Genomic DNA, 8,599 nt, shown 5'->3' on the forward strand with positions numbered 1-8,599 from the left:
TTTCGAATTTCCAAAATTAGAAGTCAAATTAAAAAACTGGGATTCTACATATGTAGATGTGCACAGGTTTCATTTTTTGAAGTTACATGAAAACCGACACCATGCGAATAGGGTTTCACCTGTTTACAAAATTTAATTAAAAGTTAGGGTTTTGGCGCCACGCGGGTTTACTAGTTTCTTGTAATTTTTCTTGAGAACTGCAAACAGCCCTTTAGGAATTATAACACATCCTTATACTCCCTAAATTTTTGGGTGAATCCATAATCAATTTCCTCGACCGTTTGCTTAGGCAACCTCTAAGTTCGTCTAAGAAGATGTTAATCCTCGGTAATTTAAACAGCGTTGCCGAAAGTTTTCTGCTCTTTAAAGGAACTCTAGCCGATGAAGGAAATGATGAAGGCTAACATGCAACAGGATATACAAATAAATATATGTAAAGACAAAGGTGATGATGAAGGTAAATATAAATAAAGGTAAAGATGAACGTGGCAATGTAGATGAAGAAAAGAATGAAGACGAAGATAAGGATTAAGGATAAAAATTTTACTTAAATTAAGGATAAAGATAACAAGTAAGAAAGTCTAAGTTCGGACGGAGCCGAACATTAAATACCCGGCGCAAGTATTAAAGATATGTTTTCCACCTTGCCGAAAGCTACCGCTACATGATAAGCCGGGGTGTATACATTTTAAGTAAATTAGCGTCCCTAAATTTCGACATATTGAAATTTCAAGCATTTCTGAAATTTATTGTTATATGAAAAGCGGCCGTAATTTAAGACCGATTTCAACAATTTTCAACGGTTTGCTTTTATGTGGCAAGCACAATAATCATACCGAGTTTGGTACAAACTGCTAGAACGGTTAGCGAGATACATATATGTAATCACAAGTGGGCGGTGCCACGCCCATTTTCCAAAATTTTATCATAAGCGTATTTCTTGGTAAAGAATTGTTGCAACCATCAATTTTGAATAAATTAGCTTTGATATTTACTGATTTATCGAAGATTTTGTATTTCTCGAAATTACCGTTATATGGATTGTGGGCGTGGTTATTGTCCGATTTTAAAAAGTTTCGGCCATTTGGTATGCTGTACCAGGACCAACAACTGTGCCAAGTTTGGAAGAAATTTGTGCAGCGGTTACCAAGATATACACATGAAACCATAAGTGGGCGTGGCTACGCCCATTTTCCAAAATTTTAAAATATTCTTATTTTTCGTCTAAAACTCATTGTAAATATCAATTTTGAGTGAATTATCTTCAGTAGTTACTAAAATATCGCAGTTTTCGTATTTCAGAAAATTACCGTTATATGGGAGGTAGGCGTGGTTATTTTCCGATTTTTTAAATTTTCGGCCATTTAGTATGATGTATCAAGGCCAACAACTGTGCCGAGTTTGGAAGAAATTGGTGCAGCGGTTACCAAGATATACACATGTAACCATAAGTGGGCGTGGCTACGCCCATTTGCCAACATTTTAAAATATTCTTATTTTTCGTCTAAAACTCATTGTAAATATCAATTTTGAGTGAATAATCTTCAGTAGTTACTAAAATATCGCAGTTTTCGTATTTCTGAAAATTACCGTTATATGGGAGGTAGGCGTGGTTATTGTCCGATTTCGCCCATTTTCAATACCATCCGTCCTACGCCCAAAAGAAGTTCACGTACCAAGTTTCGTTAAGATATCTCAATTTTTACTCGAGTTATCGTGTGCACAGACGGACAGACGGACGGACGGACGGACGGACGGACGGACAGACAGTCACCGCTTAATCGATTTATTTTTTCATTCTGATCATTTATGTATACATTTGTCTATATCTATCTCGATTCGTTTTGCCTGTTACAAACAACCGTTATGTGAACAAAGTTATAATACCCTTGTGCACAAGTGCGCTCGGGTATAAAAATGAAGATGAAGATTAGTAAAAAGATGAAGATATACCTGAAAATTAGGATATATTATGTCGTGTTATGTTGCTCACCTCAACTCAACTCAAGTCACCTATTCTCAACTAACTTTGACTCACATCACCTAAACTCATATCATTTACACAAGTTTACAGAAAAAACATTTTCCGACCTGCGACATTTTTAAAGGAAAGCTAATGTAAAATTGTCCGCTGAATCCGTATGCGAAATCAGAATATACGGAAGTTAAATAATTTTCGAAATATAGCCAATATCACACTTTCACGTATAACAATAAAGAAAACTGAAGTAAACAAATTTATTTTATGTTTATGTTGGCACCAAAAATTAGTTTATTTATTTTTTTTTTCAATTAACGAAATTATAACAACCAATAACCTAAACCAATAATCCGGTTGGAAAGTATTGAGGGTGTACATAGATGATGGCAAATTTAATAAGTTCACTATTGTAGAAGGAATTTAGAGGTATACTCACCACATACTTATGTATAAAAAATACGACTATTATTTATGTGAGTGCACTTTTCTTCAGATCTTTGAAAACTCTCGTAAAGATCACATATTTCGGTTTATAGATTTGTCATAAACGTGTCAAACGAATCGAGATCGAATGGACAAATGTATACACAAATGATCAGAATGAGAAGAGAAGTCGATTAAGCCATGTCTGTCTGTCCTCCGTCTGATATCTCAACGAAATATGGTACGTAGGTTGCCCTTTATCCAAGGTAGGTTGGCATTGAAAATGGGCGAAATCGGACTGTAACCACGCCCACTTCCCATATAACGGAATTTTAGAAAAATGCAAAAACTGCGATATTTTAGTAGATAAATATTAAATGCAAATTGTTGAAAATTAGTATGTGGAGTAGAATTGTGGTAAGAAGTAATATTATTATGAAATTTTTGGAAAAAGGGCGTGACCCCGCCCACTTATGATGAAATGCTGTATCACAGGAGCAGCTTTACCAATCCTTACCAAACTCGGTACGAAACTTGGGTAGGGTCTAGCTATGAAATCTATGAAAATCTTTGAAATCGGGCAATAACCACGCCCACCTGTAATATAACGGTAATTTACAGAAACACGTAAACTGCGATAAATCAGTAACTACTGGAGCTAATTCACTTAAAATCGATGATTGTAATAACCACTTAGCAGAAAATTAGAATATTATAAATTTTTGGATAATGGGCGTGGTGCCGCCCACTTATGACCACAAATGTGTATCTCGGTAACCTATTTATCAATTTCCACCAAACTCGGTGCACTTAATAACCTTGGTATGGAAAAGCAATTTGCTGAAAATTATTCAAATCGCACTAAAATTACACCCGCTTCCCGTATAACGGTAAATTTCAGAAATACGAAAACTCCGATATTTCAATAACTGAGGACGCTAATTTACTTCAAGTTTACAGTTACAATAATCTTCAATCAAAAAATAAGACTGCTGTGGCACCGCCCACTTTATAACTACAAAGGTGTACCTCGGTAACCACTTTATCGATTTGTACCTAACTGCCAGCAATGCCGCCCTATAGTTAAGCCTCTGGCCTCTTCCATATGCCAATTTTCTCCACAAACGCTGAGATTGCTGTAATAATTTTTGAAAACTTTTATTGAGATTATATTATATCTTTTAAAAATGCCAAGTCGGAGAGCCTTACCATTGTCTATTACTATAATGTTTTTAAACTCACATTTTTGGGGACTATAAGTTGGACTTATTTTTACGACAATGGTATTCGCGGGCAAGCCTTTCTTACTTCGAATTCCTTAATACTTTATTAAGATATTTAAAACGTTCAAACTTTAACTGTCAAGCAATTACCGCAATCAACTGCACTTTCACTTTGCGAAAAACTGCACCAATAATACTGCTTAAAAAGCGCTCAAATCTTTAACCTCTATAATTGTATGGAAGAGTAAATCCAATGGGTACAGAATTACATAAAAGTATGTTTATATCCAACAACCTTTTTATGCTGATCCTAGGCCATAAAAAACGAAACGAATGACAGGAAGTATTATATAATCCAAATACAACTCAATCATAAAACTTACACTTTAACCAGCTAAATGTGTTGAATGCGAACGTTTTTAGTTTCAGATGCCACTTATGTGATTATAGCGCAGACTTATAGCCAGCGATTGCCAATGCTGCTCGCCACATAAAATCAGGCGAATAATAACCCAACAATTACGATAAGCAATGGACTTGTTTGGATTTCTCTTTTTATATCGTTTTTTATGCATGTTCTTGAGCCAGCGGTTATGGGGGACCACCTTCTTAGCAGATCGTAAAATACGTTGGACGTTATCCTCGCAAGTGACGCTGTTCGCATTTTATGAGCCGCCGAGTACTTGAAACTGTCTGCTTTTACATACTCGTACATATGTATTTCAGCCATTGTTTTGTACTAAAACAGGTCCTGGTACTTACTTACATACTTGAGGTGTACTTTGATGTTCATCGCGTCTTAGCCATTTGCCGCATTTATGAGCGTTTTTCGTATTTATCTGCTTTCGTCATATTGAACATTTTCTCGTTTTATGTGCGCTCCTGCCCTATAAATATAAACCTCTATATTTGTGCATGCCTTTATAGGAATACATACATATATCCATATAAAATGTACATAAATGAAATTTTCACTGAACTTCTTTTGTAGCGCAACCTTTTGAATATTTATACGTCTTCGTTTGAGCATTGATTTTTTTATGTGTTTCTTATATCACGTTTGTTGTAGTATTTTCACATTTTTACGACCTACGCGCATGCCATTACCGCATCAGCAGCGCACTTGAATAGCTTTGTATGTACATATATGCATACATGCATATGTTTTTAAGTGCTGAGGACGCAGATTTTCACCTTTCCACGCCTGCGCCTTGGCCGTGCGCCATTACCAATTCCGCCATATCTTATGGCTGCTCGCGATAATGTCAAATTTATTGCATTATTTTGCCTCACTTGCCACGGCATTGCTGCCGCTACTGCTGTTGCTGCCACCGCCGCAGTTGGGCTGTGCATAAATCAAAAGCCAAGGCAAATATGCCGCGCCGACCAACTCCAACGGAGAAGACTGCATTTTTATGGCCCTCACATAAATACTCTCTCTCGCTTCCCTGTCTCTGTTGCTCTTGCAGCCGCGCCGCCTTTCTCCATTGGGGCAATGTGATAATAAATGCTATAAAAATGAAGAAAAATGTGGTTAATTTTATGAGTTTCTTCCTTTCGTGCTACCAATTTTCATATAATTTACGAGTATTCTTTGAGTTTTTACTGTTGTTGCTCTTTTTGCTCCACTGCACCGCCACACTACGGGTGGGTACCCTTGTTCGTTGCGTCTTTGAAATTGCATAAATATTACAACCAGCCGTCAGCTGCCTCCAGCGGTGCTATTGAAGTGAACCAACCAACAAAGTCATCAGGAAAGCGTTTCCACACTCGCTGTTTCTTATCCTCTCAGTTCCCACTCGGCTCATTCGCCATTGTCCATAATTGAGAGTGTTGTGTAATTGAAGACATATTCATATTTAAATACATACTACATATGTATGTCTTTATGTAATTACATTATTTATTAAGCATATCTACATACGTACATACATATGTATGTTGGCATGTTTCGACAATGTTACAAATTAACAACCATATTTTTTTACTACCCATTCATTTATAGATTTATTAATGAAATTTCGCATAATACAAATTTATGGCTAATACTCAACTTGTGCAGGTTCGGTCCAAGGTGCTTACACAAATGTTAGTGGTTGGCCGAGCTTCTCCTCCGATTGGTGGCGTGTGAAACCAGTTCATAAGTGTTAAGACGAATTGTTAAAGTGGCGAATTGACAAGGAAAGATTCGACCACATCCGTCCAAGACAGAACACGCTGGGTACATCAATGGCTTCATTTAAACGATATTCAAGATATCACACGACTCATTTGGCCGAAGTACGGAAAAATACTTCATCCTGTTGGGTAGCGAGGCGATCTTAGGTTTCCTTATAAGGACTTTTATTAGCTTACGCATCGTACCTATGTTGTAGTTGCAAGATCAAAAAAGATTATGCACGCTTGGCAGAGATTTCACAGGTGGAAATAAGACCATCGGCAAAGCTTATTTATGAGGAGGATTCTGCCCTTTAGACGTTTAAATTTTTTTACTTTACATACCGTTTTTTCTTTTAAACGCTCTTTTCGCATTGACCCACGCAAAAGTTCTTATTAAGCGCCGCGAAGCAAGCGAACAAAATTACTAGTTTATGTTTTTAAGACCATTGGAGAAGTTTTCTAACTTAACGTATGAGGTGCTTAACGAAAAATGTCCTGTTTTGGAACTAAAACGTAACCAAAATTTTTTATAACTCTGAAGGTCTTTTACGGAACTTGGAATTGACTCAATGTGTTCCTGTTTGTCGATAAATTTCGGTAATTTGATAACACCAATAATCCAATGAATTTCAAAAGCACTAAAATCCGGTAACTCAATTAAAGAACACGACTAATTTCGATAATTTTCGATAACAGTGCGTTTATAGGGCTCGATAAATTTCGGTAACTCAAAAATGTATATATGTCGATACAATTCGCTAGCTCGATAAAGTTTGGATAGATCAATAAATTTTGATAAATCGGCTGAAGTAGACAGTTCAATATTTTTCGAAAGCTATTGACAAATTTTGATAACTCGTTACACTCGAGTAACACGATAAAATTCAATAAGCAGTCATAACTCGATAAAGTCATATAACCTTGAAATTTCGAAAAGTTTATGTTTTTTGAAAATTCCAAGAACTTCGATTCGATAAATCGACAAGTTTCAGTAAATCAATAAATGTCGATAACTCGATACGCTGAAAAAACTCGATGAATTACGATATCTCCATAAAATTCGTTAGACTATAAATAATGACAATTTAACAAATATCGGTTAATATCAGTTATGTTGTATGTTAGCATTAAATAAGCGATTTCCGCCAAATTTTTACATTTGCTCGCCAATATATTCATTACAGTTCAATGCAATCGTCCCTAACTGCTGTAAAAAAGGTTCAGAGCCACTGGCCGAAAATAATAATCGCTGTAATCTAAAAGACACTCAATCAATTTCTTGAAAATTTAATTCCGCATAAACGTTTTTAATTAATATAGATTGGCGCTTACACATAAGTTAGTGTTTGGCCGAGCTTCTCCTCCGATTTGTGGTGAGCGCCTTGATGTTGTCACACAAAGCGGAGGGACCTACAGTTTTACGCCGACTCCGAACGGCGATTGTATTTGTATGAGAAGCTGTTTTTCATGGCAGAAATTCACTCGGAGGTTTGCCATTGCCTGCCGAGGGACGACCGCTGTTAAGAAAAAACCTTTTTTTTCTATATTTTTTGCGATGTTGCTTTGACCAGGGTTTGAACCCAGGCGTTGCCGAGTGGAAGCGCGCACTGCTTACCACTACACCACAGCGGCCATGAATAATAATTAAACCTGTTAATTATAATTGAATCCCCCAAGAATGGAACCTATTTTAAATTTTACTCTGTCCATTCCATAAAAAGAGAGATCATTTCTTAGTATCAATTATCACGCAAGAAACCTTCGTAATACATCCATCTTATATACTGTGCGAAAGACATAGAAACAATTTTCATGGTGCATCGAATCCTGGAATGAACTCGAGTTAATCAAATCGACAAATACTACTCATAATCATAGCTCGAAAAGAACATGGCTCTAGGACGACAGGTGTAAACCTGCTTAATTGCTCAGAATGCCGGCGAGCACAACTTTCATCTCCTTATAAACTTGGAAGGATTTCATCAAGCTGATGGAATGGTTAAAAGGATCTTAGACTCAGCATATTTGGGTAGACTATGAAAGCAAGAGCGCCTATAAATACAATGGAAAAGCCAAGTTCTTCAAATTCGATGCTGATCTTATTATTGCCTTTAAAAGGAAATAAGCACTAAATAAAAAAAAACTCCATACAAAAAGCTAGCAGATAGAATTGGTACGCCAAGGTTTAAGAAAAGATCTTTGTGATCCATAAGTTAATTCCGCTAGTTTCTGGCTTATAAGAGGCATAAGTTTAAGAAATTAATTTGACTTGGTAAATTGGAATTAGCTGTACTAATCTCATTAAAATTGTTACATTGATTTTCTGAAATATAGCAGAATCGTAATTGGCGACCGACCGATCGCGAAATTGTGATTCTGCTATTATATTCCAGTAGTGCACCATTCTCTTTTAACATTTAAAAACATATTTTTAAGGTGGCGCATAAAAGTTGTGTGAGATAGAAACTGAAAACTCCGACGGCAAAACATGCTCAACCTATTACGTGCTGCAAGCAGGTGCGGCGGTAGTTGCGTGTTGAGTACGCACACGAAGAAGTTAGCAAACGCTACTTTTCACTTAACTGCTAAAATTACAAACAAAAAAGCAGAAAAAAACAATAAAGTGAACTACATAGTGAAGGTCCTGATGCTACACAAAAAACGCGCTAAATTGAAGTGTAAAAATTTTACGCGAGAATAAATTTTATACGCTTCTATTCGTATACACAAACGCTGTAAGTAAGTAGTTACACATGCACGTATCATAGATATGCATGAACGCATGTAACGCGACGTGCTAACCAACTTTTTA

At 36.4% G+C, this 8,599-nt stretch overlaps 1 long non-coding RNA gene across 2 annotated transcripts; it reads right to left on the reverse strand.

The window, feature by feature from the left end:
* Nucleotides 1–3,282: 3,282 nt before the first annotated feature.
* LOC118735347 lies at nt 3,283–5,356 on the reverse strand. Of its 2 annotated transcripts, none has more exons than XR_004992590.1 (4): nt 5,213–5,356; nt 4,608–5,137; nt 4,011–4,514; nt 3,283–3,937 (listed from the first exon to the last, which is right to left on the reverse strand). It is a non-coding gene; the product is annotated as an uncharacterized LOC118735347 (long non-coding RNA). The 2 variants fall into 2 exon arrangements; XR_004992589.1 differs by having other exon boundaries at nt 4,565–5,137.
* Nucleotides 5,357–8,599: the final 3,243 nt, after the last annotated feature.

This window comes from Rhagoletis pomonella, unplaced genomic scaffold, assembly GCF_013731165.1.
Source record: "Rhagoletis pomonella isolate Grant_MI unplaced genomic scaffold, Rhpom_1.0 Rhpom_scaffold_00003, whole genome shotgun sequence".
NCBI classification, from domain to species: Eukaryota; Metazoa; Arthropoda; class Insecta; order Diptera; family Tephritidae; genus Rhagoletis; species Rhagoletis pomonella.